This window comes from Triturus cristatus, chromosome 9 (assembly GCF_964204655.1).
Source record: "Triturus cristatus chromosome 9, aTriCri1.1, whole genome shotgun sequence".
NCBI classification, from domain to species: Eukaryota; Metazoa; Chordata; class Amphibia; order Caudata; family Salamandridae; genus Triturus; species Triturus cristatus.
In genome coordinates this window covers 733706449-733720805 of record NC_140592.1, presented here as the reverse complement: position 1 = coordinate 733720805, position 14357 = coordinate 733706449, and positions in this window count along the sequence as shown.

The window sequence follows — 14357 nt, the reverse complement described above, 5'->3', positions numbered from 1 at the left end:
AGGCTAAACGTCCTTCCACTAGGATTTCCTATGCTTACAGGTGGAAGAGATTCTGCATCTGGCGCAAATCCAAGAACTTTGACCCGACAACCTGTAAGGAAGATGTCATCCTTCCATATCTTTTACATTTGGCACAGTCTGGCCTTAATTTCCACTCCATTAAGGTTCATCTCGCTGCTTTGACTGCTTACAGGAAATGCCCTTCACAGACTTCCTTCTTTCAGATCCCTGTGGTCAAGGATTTTTTGGAAGGCTTGAAGAAGGTGTTCCCTCCGGTCAGACTTCCCTCGCCTTCCTGGGAATTGAATGTGGTGCTGTCCAGATTGATGAAAGAGCCTTTTGAACCTATTCACAAGGCTTCGTTGCAGCACCTGTCCTGGAAGGCGGCGTTACTAGTGGCCATTACATCGGCCCGCAGGGTGAGTGAACTTCAGGCGTTGTGTTGCCGAGAACCTTATACTGTATTTCATGCTGCTAAGGTTGTTATGCGTACTCACCCTAAATTTCTTCCTAAGGTTATATCTGATTTTCATGTCAGCCAGACCATAACTTTACCTACGTTTTTCCAGAATCCTTCTTCTCCAGCGGAACGGTCTCTACATTCCCTGGACGTTAGGAGGGTGTTGAAGTTTTATCTTGATAAGACCAAAGATATTCGTAGGTCAGACCAATTGTTTATCAATTATGGATCAGTCAGGACCGGTCTTGCTACCTCCAAACAGTCCATCTCTCGGTGGATTGTGTCCTGTATACAGTTGTGTTACCAAAAGGCTAATAAGACTTTAGGGGGTAAACCTAAGGCTCATTCCACCAGGGGCAAAGCTGCCACGACTGCTTTGCTGCGTAATGATCCGATTGCAGAAATCTGCAAGGCGGCCACTTGGAAGTTGGTCCATACCTTTGCTGCGCATTACTGTCTGGACGCGGATGCCAGGGCGGATGCTCAGGTTGGGCAGGCTTCGCTGCGAAATTTGTTCGCACAGTAGTGGTATTATTTTGTAATCTTCTCCACCGCCGTTTTTGTGTGGGGATGGGCTTGCCATTCTATTCACTAGATTATGACTATACACAGAGATCCCCTACTACAGAAGGAATAGTTTCTTTTCTGTAACTCCAGTTCTGTAGTAGGGGTATCTCTGTTATAGTCATAACCACCCGCCCTCCTCCCCGGTGGAGATGAATGTTAATATAGGGAATGCTACAGGTCTGGCGTGCTACGCCTTCAAAAAGAACTGAAAGTAAAAGGGACCTGCTGTGCATTCTGGGATACTGGAAAAGTTCTGGAAAGTTTTCTTAAAGGCACAGTATCCTGTTCTGAGCCACATAATGTCAGGAAGGAATGGACAGACAAGCCCCATAGGCTATCATTCCAGAGGCTTTTGCTGGAAGAGGCAGGTTTTTTCTCTATGGAAAAAGCTGGACAGGCAGTGCTGTTGGTGGTTGCTGGTGGAATTCTTTCTAGTTGAAGTACTGGACAGTGTAGCCTGTGGATATAGGCTGAATTATCTGTCTTTGAAATTCTCTCTTAAGTGTAGATGCAGGTCTGCATGACTTGACAATTTAAGAGATTATTTTATTGCTCCGGGGTCCGCGCACATGGGCGGGACTATTCACTAGATTATGACTATAACAGAGATACCCCTACTACAGAACTGGAGTTACAGAAAAGAAACTACTCCTTCTTGTATTTATATAAAATTCTTTTAAATTTATCAATATGCAATTAGGCGTCACTGAATTTATATAGCACATTACCCCCGACATGGTGGTGTAGTGCTTTATGCCAGGCAGCACTGTGCTCTGGAACCCAGTTAACATTTTTTATCAAGTAGAGTCCAGGGATGACATTGCTGGCCTGCCCACTGGGGGCTGGGAGTTCAGGTAACTTGTGCAAGACAGTGTTGACCAGGGGGTATAGTGTACCTAGGCAAAAGGGTGTTCTTCCGGCCAAGGCTCAGATCACGGCAGCAGGAACTCTTTCCATGGTCTCAGGTTTTTAAGGATGCTCCGCTGATGTGAATCAGACCTCAGCAAGAGATCTCCACAGCCTACAACCCTCGCTCGGCAGCCCCTGCACTAGGCCCACTCCAACCTTTAAATGCATATCGTGTCTTGCATTCATTTTTAAAAAAAATTATTTTGTTTATTATTCCAGTCAGCACCGGCAAAATACATACATTACAAACAAGCGGCCTTTGCGGTTGCATATACTTGCATATCTCTAGAAGACAATATTCGTATAGTTCTGTACATAGAGAAGCTCATATAGGTTCTATCACATCCCGAACCTCCAACAGCCATAGAACTCCATAATTTAGCAACATATAATTAGGGCTCCTGGTTTTATGGTATTTATTTTTGGGGCATTTCCGTCTGTATTTATCCATATTTATTTTGTCAACTTTATCTGTATTCGTCCATATTTATTATGGGTTTTGTGAAAAAAATAAAGTTTAAACTGGTATATTTCCACATTTATTTAACCAATACATATGGAGTCATGCTTGAATGTCTGCCAGGTTTCAGTAATATGAACACCCGCTAAAGATAAATCAAAGCACTGCTGTTTAAGCCTCTTTACTAAAATTCCTTTGTTTTTTAACCATGTTACCTATCAATCCACACAGTTATTGGTCTGGCAGTCACAGCAAAGTGTATTTAGAATCACTCGCAAACCACCCAATTTCTGTTTATAACCGCATTTAAAAATAAATAACGACAAGAAAATAAATGGTTTTCTGTCTGTATTTATCTGTAAAAATCAGTAAAAACAGGGAGCCTTACATATAATATAGTCGATAAATTTTATGAACACCAGCTTTGATTGGTACATCTGTTCGCTTCCCACCAGTAAAACGGACAAAAACAACATGTTCTATGCAATCTTACCGATAATATGGATCAACCTTCTACTTGTGTATCCTGAAGATACTGCGTTAGGGGTTCCCAGAAATCCCTAGGTCTCGATGCCTGCAGTAATTCTTCCACGTAAACCTCTAACGTCTCCCTACAGTATGACATATCAGTAAGCCAGTCTTTAAACCTAGGATGGCATTTGCTGCCCCATCGGATTGCAACACGACGTTTGGCTAACAGAAGTGCAACAGCCAAGAACGTCCGCCTCTTGGCAGGTTAAGTTTATATATTCCCAGTAGACAAACAAGTGGAGCATTCGGTATTAGTTCAAACAGCATAGTCGTGAGTGCTCCCATAATTTCTGGGCAGTACCTATGGATCTGCGGACACTCCCAGGCCATATGCAAGAAGTCTGTATTTAATGCCTCGTATCTATGACATTTGTCATGTGGTCCGAGCCCATATTTGTGTAACTGAGTCGGAGTATAATAAATTTGATGTATAAATTTAAAGTGGATGATGCGTAAATTGCAGTTTGATGTCATCACTTGTAGCTGCGTGCAACTATACTCCCAATCATGTTCATCTATGACATTGCCTATTAGTGCTTCCCACCGTTTAAGCGATTTGTTTGTTACCCCACTCTGTTCTGCCTGTGACGCGTTGTATTAGCGTGTAACTAATTTTTGACGAGTGGGTGCTGTCAATAGAATCTGTAGCGCTTGCAATTGCGGCGGTTCCGTCAGAAATTATGCATATAGCTCCCCGAGCGCCATGTGCAGCCACAGATGTGCAAACAGCTTCATTTTTTTTTTTAAACTTATTTTTATTGCCATTTTCATATTTCACACAGTGTACATTATACAAAGTTTCGCAGAGTTAAGTCAATTGTACATCCAATGGTGGTGATGTGCAAACAGCTTCATAGGTGTATGGTGTGCACTTAATGTTGGGTCCTCCCTCTGAATAAATCTGCCATGTAGGAAAATATCACTCATAGTGCACAGTTTCATTTCCTCCAACAGCAGTAACATGGTTTTCTCCTGCGTAAATGATATTTTCGGGTGGTGTGCTATAGAGAGAGAGATGAGGCGTAAATAGGTAGTTTCTGTGTGCTAGCCTATGCCATGCTCTTGAAGTTCAGTGCAGTTTGGATCATGTCTTTGTGAGTAAAAGTCTTTGGATCTGACACATAAGCTATCAGTGGGGTTGGTTGTACACTCTCTCCACTGCTGCGCGTGGTATGTACGCATGCGGTTGAAGCCAGTAATTAACTGTGCCTGTGCACAATAAAAATATAATTTTAGATCTGGTGCACCGAAACCCCCTTTGTGGTACGGTTTCGTCAATATTTTCCAGCCTATTCTGGCCATCTTGCATACATTTTAAATAAAGTTTACCAAATGTGAGATTCATGGGAAAAACTTGGCTGCAGTTTATTTTCAAAACGTATGATATTACTTGCATCTTGTTTTGGTAAATCACAGTACCCAGTTCGATTCATATGCCAGGGCCATAAGTCAAAATTACAGGCTCAACTCATGAGCGCGAGGTCGTAAAATCATCACAATCAAGTTCTGTTTTTGGTAGTCATATTTGACACCTTTTTAGATTACCCATGACAAGGCAGTGTAGCACTTTATACAAGGTACCCATCATTAGCTTTTTTGTTTTATTAGGTAAGCAGAGCCCAGGGATGGTACTTCTGGCCTGCCCGTGGCAGGATGTTCAGATAAGTTGTGCATGAGTCTTGGCAGGGAGGGGGGGGGGGGGGGGGGGGGGGGGGGGGGGGGGAGTAGAGTGCACCTGGGCAGAAGAGTGTTCTTCCCTGCAAGACTCCGACCACAGCAACTGGAACTCTTTCCATGGTCTCAGGTTTCCAAGGCTGCTACGCCGATGTGCCTCAAGCCTCTGCAGGAGATACATCTCCACACCCTGCAACTCTTGCTCAACAGTTCGCACCATTTATGCGTTCCAGAACCTTGCAGTGTCAGGCCTCTGCATCGCCCATGCCAAGTGCTCTGCCTTGGGTGCTCATTTACTGTTTCCCTTGCAGGAAGCTTTACCTTTTTAGGTCGAGCCTGAGCATCGCATGTGCTGTGAGCCATGGTGTATTCAGTTAGGGACTTGATGTTCCGCCCATTTCCCACCCATCTTTTCAATTGGCTCCTGTTACTGTCATTCTAAATTGTTGCTTTTCATTCAGAAATAGGCTTAGTAGTCCCTCAATGTCTGCAATTGTAATCTCCCAAGAGGACTGGACTTTTTACTTGTGTTACACAGTCTGCTTTATCTAGGCTGTGAGCACTATTCTCTTCAATGATTTGCCCCTTTTCCACCCACTACGTGCTTTCCTACAAGCAGCACGCCACCTGCTTTTATTTTAATTACTAATGGCGGCCTGCTTTCACTATAGTGGCAGAGTTCATTTATTTACTTTTGCAGCGCAGTCCGCGTTATATAGTGGCCGCGCTACTTTTAGTTTGGTTGCGTGGTCCACTTTAACGGCTGGTATGAAGCAATTATTTTGCAGTGAAAGTCTTAATCCTGTGCCCCATGGGAACAGTCCAGACAACTGCCAGGCCAGGTCCTTCCTGGACCAGAAACAAGCATCCTGGGACCGGTTTCAGGGTATGTCACCCTTCTTCAGCCAGGCTAGCTTACATAGTGGCCATGCCCCTTTCTTTGGACACTGCTTCTGTATTCAGGTTACAGCGAGCCGCGTCCAAAGAATGGGGTGTGCCCAACATTAAAGTGAAACCACGGCATGGAGCGCTTATACCCCCCCTCCCCAAAAAAAATTGTGAACAAATGTATTTTTGCGGGTAAAAACGTCCATGATGTGCCGTCACTTTAATGGTGGCCTTGTCCCTTTCTTTAGACGCAGCTCGCTGTAACCTGAATACGGCAAGTAGCGTCTAAAGAAAGGGGTGCAGCCTCTATTAAAGTGGTCTCGCATTTGCAAGAGTTTGAGCTATTGGCTTAAAATAGACTGCCTTTTTATATATGTGTTGGTTTGAAAACCTAAATAAAAGGGATTGTCATTTACAATGTCAATAGCTTAAACTCGCAAATGCGAGACCTATTACATTGCAAAGGTGTGTTTACTTCTGGTTTACTTTTATTGCATTAAGCAGAGGATGTGTGTGAGAAAGTGCCATCTTTCTTGCATGGTATGCCCCCACTTTTTGCGGAATGTACTTTGGCAGGAGTCCAGAGCACACTCAGTCAATCAGGTGCCAAGGGCCTATGTTCCTTCCCTAAAAACCTCAAACCCAAATTGGCAAGCCCTGGCCACATGTTAGCCCCTGGTAAATCGTACCCTAGGTACCCAGGGCCTTGTGACCAGGGAATGCCTCTAAGGGCTGCAGCACTCATTGTGCCACCCTTAGAGGCCCTGTACCCTAACACACACAACCACACAATCAATCAATCAATCAATCAAGGAATTTATAACGCGCACTACTCACCCGGAAGGGTCTCAAGGCGCTGGGGGAGGGGGTCTGCTACTGCTCGAACAGCCAGGTCTTAAGCTGTTTCCTGAAGGCGAGGTGGTCCTGGGTCAGCCGCAGGTGGACGGGCAGGGAGTTCCATGTCTTAGCCGCCAGGTAGGAGAAGGATCTTCCTCCGGCGGTGGCTCTCTGGATGCGAGGGACGACGGCGAGGGCGAGGTACGCGGATCGTAGCTGTCGGGTGGGCGTGTAGAAGGTCAGGCGGTCGTTGAGGTACCTTGGGCCCAGGTCGTGGAGGGATTTGTGTGCGTGGGTGAGGAGTCTGAACGTGATCCTCTTGTTGACAGGGAGCCAGTGCAGGTCTCTTAGGTGGTTCGAGATGTGGCTGCGTCGGGGGGCGTCCAGGATGAGACGGGCGGAGGCGTTCTGGATACGCTGAAGTCTTTTCTGAAGCTTGGCTGTTGTACCGGCGTAGAGGGTGTTTCCGTAGTCTAGTCTGCTGGTGACGAGGGCCTGGGTGACAGTCTTCCTGGTCTCAGTCGGGATCCATCTGAAGATCTTGCGGAGCATGCGGAGGTTGTGGAAGCAAGATGAGGAGACGGCGTTGACTTGTCTGGTCATCGATAGGGAGGAGTCCAGGATGACGCCCAAGTTGCGTGCGTGGTCCGTTGGCTTGGGTGCGGTGCCCAGGGCCGGGGGCCACCAGGAGTCGTCCCATGCAGAGGGCGATGGTCCCAGGATGAGGACTTCTGTCTTGTCCGTGTTCAACTTCAGGCGGCTGATGTTCATCCATTCGGCGACATCTTTCATCCCTTCGTGTAGGTCGGCTTTGGCGGTGTCGGGGTCTCTGGTCAGGGAGAGAATCAGCTGGGTGTCATCGGCGTAGGAGATGATGTTGAGGTTGTGTTGGCGTGCGATGGCAGCGAGGGGTTTCATGTAGATGTTGAAGAGAGTGGGGCTGAGCGATGATCCTTGCGGGACGCCGCAGATGACTTCGGTGGCCTCCGAGCGGAACGGAGGGAGGCGTACTCTCTGTGTTCTGCCGGAGAGGTATGAGATGATCCATTCCAGAGCAATCCCCTGGATGCCGGTGTCGTTGAGGCGTTGGACTAGGGTGCGGTGGCAGACAGTGTCAAATGCTGCGGAGAGGTCAAGGAGGATGAGTGCCGCTGTTTCACCTTTGTCGAGCAGGGCTCGGATGTCGTCGGTGGCTGCGATGAGGGCGGTCTCTGTGCTGTGGTTGGCTCTGAATCCGGATTGCGATGGGTCGAGGGATCCGTTCGTCTCGAGGAAGGCGGCCAGCTGCTTGTTGACGACCTTCTCGATGACTTTGGCAGGGAAAGGAAGGAGCGAGATAGGGCGGAAGTTCTTGAGGTCGGTCGGGTCCGCAGTTGGTTTCTTCAGTAGTGCGCTGAGCTCGGCGTGCTTCCAGCTCTCTGGGAAGGTGGCTGTGTCGAAGGAGGCGTTGATGATGTCTCGGAGGTGGGGTGCGATGGTAGAGGCGGCCTTGTTGAAGACATGGTGGGGGCATGGGTCGGTCGGAGATCCGGAGTGGATGGTGTTCATCATGCGTGTCGTGTCTTCGAGGGTCACTTTGGTCCATGTCTGGAGGATAGCGGCGGGGTGCGTAGGTTCGGTCGATGGGTGCGGGGGTGGAGCGCCAAAACTGTTGTGGATGTCGGCGATCTTGCGGTGGAAGTACGAGGCGAGGGAGTCGCAGAGGTCCTGCGAGGGAGTGATGTCGTTGTTGCTGGTGCTGGGGTTGGAGAACTCCTTGACGATGTTGAAGAGCTCCTTGCTGTCATGGGCGTTCTTGTCCAGTCGTTCCTTCAAAGATTTCTTCTTGGTGGTGCGGATGAGCTGGTGATGTCTGCGGGTGGCGAGTTTGAGGGCGGTCATGTTGTCGGTGGTCTTGTCGAGGAGCCAGGCCTTCTCGAGGGTGCGGCAGGCCTTCTTGGAGTCCTTGAGTTCATCGGTGAACCAGGGGGCCTTCTTGCTTCTGGGCCTGGTGAGTGGGTTCTTCAGTGGGGCGAGGTCGTTGGCACAGGAGGTCAGCCATTGCGTGAGGTCGAGGGCTGCTGTGTTAGGGTCCGTTGTCCGGACCGGTGGGTTCTGGCTGAGGGAGGTGGTGAGCTGGTCGACGGTGATCTTGCTCCAGTTTCTGTGGGGAACCTGCTTCGGGTGGTGGTGGACCGTGTTCTTCTTGAAGCTGAAGTGGACGCAGCTGTGGTCAGTCCAGTGGAGTCCGGTGCAGTGGCTGAAGGTGATGTGCTTGCTGGATGAGAAGAGGGGGTCGAGCGTGTGGCCGGCGTAGTGGGTGGGGGTGTTGACCAGTTGCTGGAGTCCGAGGTTGGCGAGGTTGTCCAGCAGGGTGGTCGTGTTGCGGTCGTTGTTGTTCTCCAGGTGGAAGTTGAGGTCTCCGAGGAGGATGTAGTCGGTGGAGGGGAGGGCGTGAGGGCTGATGAAGTCCGTGATGTCTTCGCAGAACTGTGCGCGTGGTCCCGGGGGTCTGTAGATGAGGGTGCCTCTGAGGGTAGTCTTGGGGTCGGTGTGGATCTGGAAGTGCAGGTATTCGGCGGTGTTGAATGCGTCGGTGGAGTCAGTCGAGATGCGAATGGTGCTTTTGTGAACGATGGCGATGCCCCCTCCGGTCTGGTTGTTGCGATCCCTCCTGATGATCTTGTAGCCGTCCGGGATGGCTATGGCGATGTCGGGGGCTGAGGAGTCGTTCATCCAGGTTTCCGTGAGGAAGGCGACGTCTGGAGATGCGGTGTCGAGGAGGTTCCAGAGTTCCACGGCGTGTCTGTGGATGGAACGGGTGTTGATCAGGATGCACTTGAGGTGGTTGCTGTTGTCCGTCTTGGTGGGCGTGGTGCTTGTTCGGAGGCAGGAGAAGTTGCAGGATCGGCAGTCGAAGGGTCCATGGGTGCGTCGCGGGGACGCTCGGTGGCATCCGGGGGCTCGGGCGGGTTTGAGTGCGATGAGCGTAGCGAAGTCGTAGGTCCTGCGGGGGGGCTGGCGGGCGCGGGGGCCAGGGGGTCTGGCGCTGGGCGCGGTCCAGGCGCGGACGGGCGCAGACGGGCTTACCTTTGGCGCACCTTCGGCGCACATAAGGCGCGCCCGCTGCGCGCGTCCGCTGCGCGGTCGCTGGGGGGGGCGTCATAAGTAAGGAGCCGGGAGGGAGGGTCCGCTGGGAGGCGGGAGGCTGGGTGGCCAATGGGCAGGGAGGAGAGGCGGGACTGCGGGCTCAGCGGCGGGAAACCAGGAAGGCGAGTGACCGGGGCAGCGGCGGCGGCGGCGAGGAGGCGAGGAGAGTGGCCAGCAGCAGCAGGAGGAGAGCGGCGTGAAGCGGAGGTCAGCGCAGGTGAGGAGGGAGCGGCGTGAGCGGGGTCGGTACCAGCAGGTGGGCGACAGGCAACAGGCAGCAGCAGGCGACAGGCAGCAGCAGGCGACGGGCAGCAGCAGTGAGAGGTGAGCGACCGTCTGTGTGGGGCACAGGGGTCACACTGACCAGCCCGCCGCGGTCACCTTAAGTAAGGAGCCGGGAGGGAGGGTCCGCTGGGAGGCGGGAGGCTGGGTGGCCAATGGGCAGGGAGGAGAGGCGGGACTGCGGGCTCAGCGGCGGGAAACCAGGAAGGCGAGTGACCGGGGCAGCGGCGGCGGCGAGGAGGCGAGGAGAGTGGCCAGCAGCAGCAGGAGGAGAGCGGCGTGAAGCGGAGGTCAGCGCAGGTGAGGAGGGAGCGGCGTGAGCGGGGTCGGTACCAGCAGGTGGGCGACAGGCAACAGGCAGCAGCAGGCGACAGGCAGCAGCAGGCGACGGGCAGCAGCAGTGAGAGGTGAGCGACCGTCTGTGTGGGGCACAGGGGTCCTGGCAGGCTGAGTGTCTGGGTAAAAGACAGAACAGAGTCGACATGGCACACATCCCGTGTGCCATGCCCACCACCTACACTGCCCTGGCATACATCAGCCACCCCTTTAGCTGGGTGCCCTATGCCAGTGGTGTGGGCACAGGAGCATGAGCCCTGTGCCCCTACAGTACCCAGGTCCACTCCTGGGCACTAAGTGCAGTGCTGCCATTTAAGAGTACATGGTGCTGAGAGCTCGTCAAACACGAACTCCACAGCACCATAATGGCAATACTGAAGACAGAAGTTTGGTATCAAACTTCTCAGCACATTAAACCCGCACTGATGCCAATGTGGGATTTAATGTACCAAGCACCCCAGAGGGCATCTCAGCGATGCCCCCTGAAACATAACCTACAATCCACGTCTGGTCTGGGAGGCTGCCTAGGCTGCCCCACAGCAGACATGTTGCTGGACCCCTGGGTAGGAGAGCCCCCGCTCTCCTGGGCCTGCAACAATGCACATCCTGGGCGAGGTGCTAGGTCTTCTCCCCCAGGATGGACAGGGGGAAGCTTCAAAGGCATGCCGCCTCTGAGCTTCCCCAGGCCACTTGCTACCCCCACTCTGGCAGGAAGCCTGGCTAGGAACCACAAATAAGGACAGGGAATGTGCCAGCCTGCCTACCCCACCCCTCAGGTGGGGGAGGAAAGGTGAAGCACATCTCCGGCGCTCGCCATCTTGAAGATGGGAGGCCCTGTCCAATCAGGAATAGGCTACTGCCCCCCTCCCACAGGAGAGGGGCAGGATAGGGGGTGTACCCACCCATTGGTACCTGCCCTTTACCTACCTGTAACGCCCCTAATCTAGTATTTAGAGGCACCCTGAACCTTCCTTCCTTAGATTCCAGATCCCGAAAAACTAAGAGCAGCAAGAAGGAGGAAGACCTGCTGTGCAGCTGCTAAGAAGAGGAAGACACCAACTGCTTTGGCCCCCAGCCCTACCGGCCTGTCGACCCTCGAACCTGCTCCTGCTCCATCCCGGCACCTCATGGCCAGCAACCTCACAAACCCCGGAGGACCTGGCTACCTTTTGGCTCTAAGCACCTGGGACGCCCATGAACAGAGGCTCTGCTCAAACCCAGCTTCTAACCCCTGGCATCAGCCCGGGACCACAAACCCTGCACCCGCAAGCCTGGTCTGTGCCGGAGTGAACAAAGACCCCGAGAACTTCCCCTCGGCGACTGTGACCCCGAATCCGGCACCCAAGGACTCACCTAGACGCTCCTGACGAAGCCTGCAGCCTCAGAACCAGGTACCCCCCCACTCCCCCCAACCACGATCAACAGAGGGTAAGATTTCACGACACCAAAAGGCACCCCTGCACCCGGTGCCCTGCGGTCCCCTGTGCCCAACTCCTGGGTACCTACCTATCCTCCAACTACCCAACTTACCTCTCGAAGTGGTGGTGGCACCTGAAGAATCTTCGTCCCCGAGCTTGCAGCCTTTTTTCAACCAGGAGCTTTCCCATTGTACCCTGCACCCAGCCGCCCGAGAGGCCCTGGCAGTGTAACCTCTACACCATCTACTTCCCCATTTGCCCTGAGCAAGTGACCAGGGGCCCAGCGACCAGGGGCCCAGCGACCAGGGGCCCAGCGACCAGGGGCCCAGCGACCAGGGGCCCAGCGACCAGGGGCCCAGCGACCAGGGGCCCAGCGACCAGGGGCCCAGCGACCAGGGGCCCAGCGACCAGGGGCCCAGCGACCAGGGGCCCAGCGACCAGGGGCCCAGCGACCAGGGGCCCAGCGACCAGGGGCCCAGCGACCAGGGGCCCAGCGACCAGGGGCCCAGCGACCAGGGGCCCAGCGACCAGGGGCCCAGCGACCAGGGGCCCAGCGACCACAGCCTCGTGGCCCGCTAGTCAGCAGCCACCAACCAAGGCCCCCCTGCCTCCCATAGGATAACATTGGGCCTAACTCACTCTGCACCTGTGCCGCTGAGTGTAACAACTGTACTTACCTGACCCTGGGAGACCCCGGAGTCTGTGCCCAGAACCTTCACTCTGCCAGTCGAGTACTTACCCAAAAGCCGATAACCCAATTTTCTTCCATAGGGTAACATTGACTGGTTTCCTCTGAAATTTCTTCTAAGTGTGGAGTTTCTAAAACCTAAAACATTCACCAAAAATCAACCGAGTAACGAAAACGAAAATACTCACCTGCTATTAGTTGAGATCCCAGTGCCCAGCACTGACCCTGAAAAATATTCACAACCGTACTTAGCAGTAACCCAATTTCTTCTAAGTGTCGATTTTTGCAAACTTCAAATATGCTTTAGAAATCGTACCAACTGTGAAAACGTAATTACTTACCTGTTTTAGATAGAGGTCCCAGTACTGAGTCTAGGAACCCAGTACTGGATTACAAAAGTAACAAGAACATACTTACCTGCAACTTGAATTTTCTCCCATAGGGAATCAGAGAAGAAATTTCATAGAAAAACTGTCAACTTTTAAAATCGCAAAATATTGCCTAAAAATCACAACAGTAACTAAGTCGACTTTTATCACTTGTTTCTAAGAACTGTCCCAGGAGTGAATCTAGGATCCAGTCCTGGAGTAATCTATTGCAAATAACTTAAAACTTCCATTGAACTCAATGCATTAATAGGTTTGAAATTGTGCTGCCTATTGCAACAACCTGCAAATGTATTTACCTAAAGCCTCTCATTCTGATAAAAGTATATTTTAATACCTATTGTTGGTTCTAAAACAAACATTTTTTTATATAAACCATTGACCTAGAGTTCAGTTATTGAGTGTGTGAGACCATTTGCTGACTGAGTGTGTGCAACAACTGCTTTACACTGTCCTCTGATACTGCCTTACTGCTCGACCAAGCTACCACTTTAGAGAGTAAGGTTATATCTAACTTTAGCCTCTGCCAAACCTCTGGGGACTGTGGACTCTGTACACACACTACTTATTTGGGAACAGTATATACAGAGCCACTTTATCACAATGTGGGCATGCTAATCGGGACCCACGGTGAAACGGCACAACTGGCCAACTTGATCCTCCAACTATTATGTACACCATTTCTCCTCTCCACCTGTACCATCCATTGTGTACACACTCTTGGAGCAGGAGAAAGGCCCTGAGGAAATCTGAAGTCTGGCCATCACAAAGTAGCCATTTCGTTCTTTCTGTCCCCACCCTCTTCTCATACATCCTCTCTTTTAATTAACTCTTGTAGAAGACCTGCTGCCGCCCTCTATTCCCATAAAGGTGTTGTACACATCTTATCCACATTAGCCCTCTCTTGAGGCCCTGGAGTTGTGCCCACACTGCATGGTGTACACCATGGAAGCAAGTAGCCTCAAGTGTTTTCAGGGCCATTGTACTCTGCATTTGCAAACTACTCTATTGCCTTAAATACCGTGGACACAAATGTATTCTGGAATACGTTGCTACCGATGACTGCTTCAAGGGCTTTGAATTGAGTAGTATTTATAAAATTAGATCAAAATAAAAATCGAAAAGAACTGACTGGCCTCAAGTGAGAAGCAATTGGGTGCGAGGCAAAACTGCATCCTCGCATTCCTCTGAAATTGGTATATTTGCAAACTAATTGAGGACCTACTTATAGGTCACCTGGTAACTCCAAAGTGCAGCTGTGCCCCAAGTCAGAGTATATCCTACTCATAAGATATCAGCCTCTTGGGCAAAATACCTACTGGTTTTCAACATCATATTAAATGCGCCTATGCAGAGCATAATTCAGTCTAAGCAAAATCCAAGTAATGATCTTCACGAATCCAAGTTTAGCCACCACTATGCAGACAGTGCAGAAATAGTGGTTGCAGTTTATCGAAATTGTACCTCACGAGGCGACAGAATTTTATTGCTAGTTCATGCAAACCAGGGCTCAGCTCCTCGCAAGCTACTGATACGTTGAGGGGTCCTTAAATACCGAAATGGCAACAGTTCACCGTTTGGAATTCAATGATGGCCTCCAGCACACACCAAGACTTTGTGCCGCTCTGTAACAACCCCCCAAAGCAGAAACCTTCAGGAAGGCGCAACTGATGCAATATCACTCACTGCACAAGGACCTGCAACAACCATACCCACGAGCCATTGGTTATGTTGGTGTCCGAACACAGGCCCAGGTAAGAAATCAGAAGCAACTACAGCTTACATTTTAGGA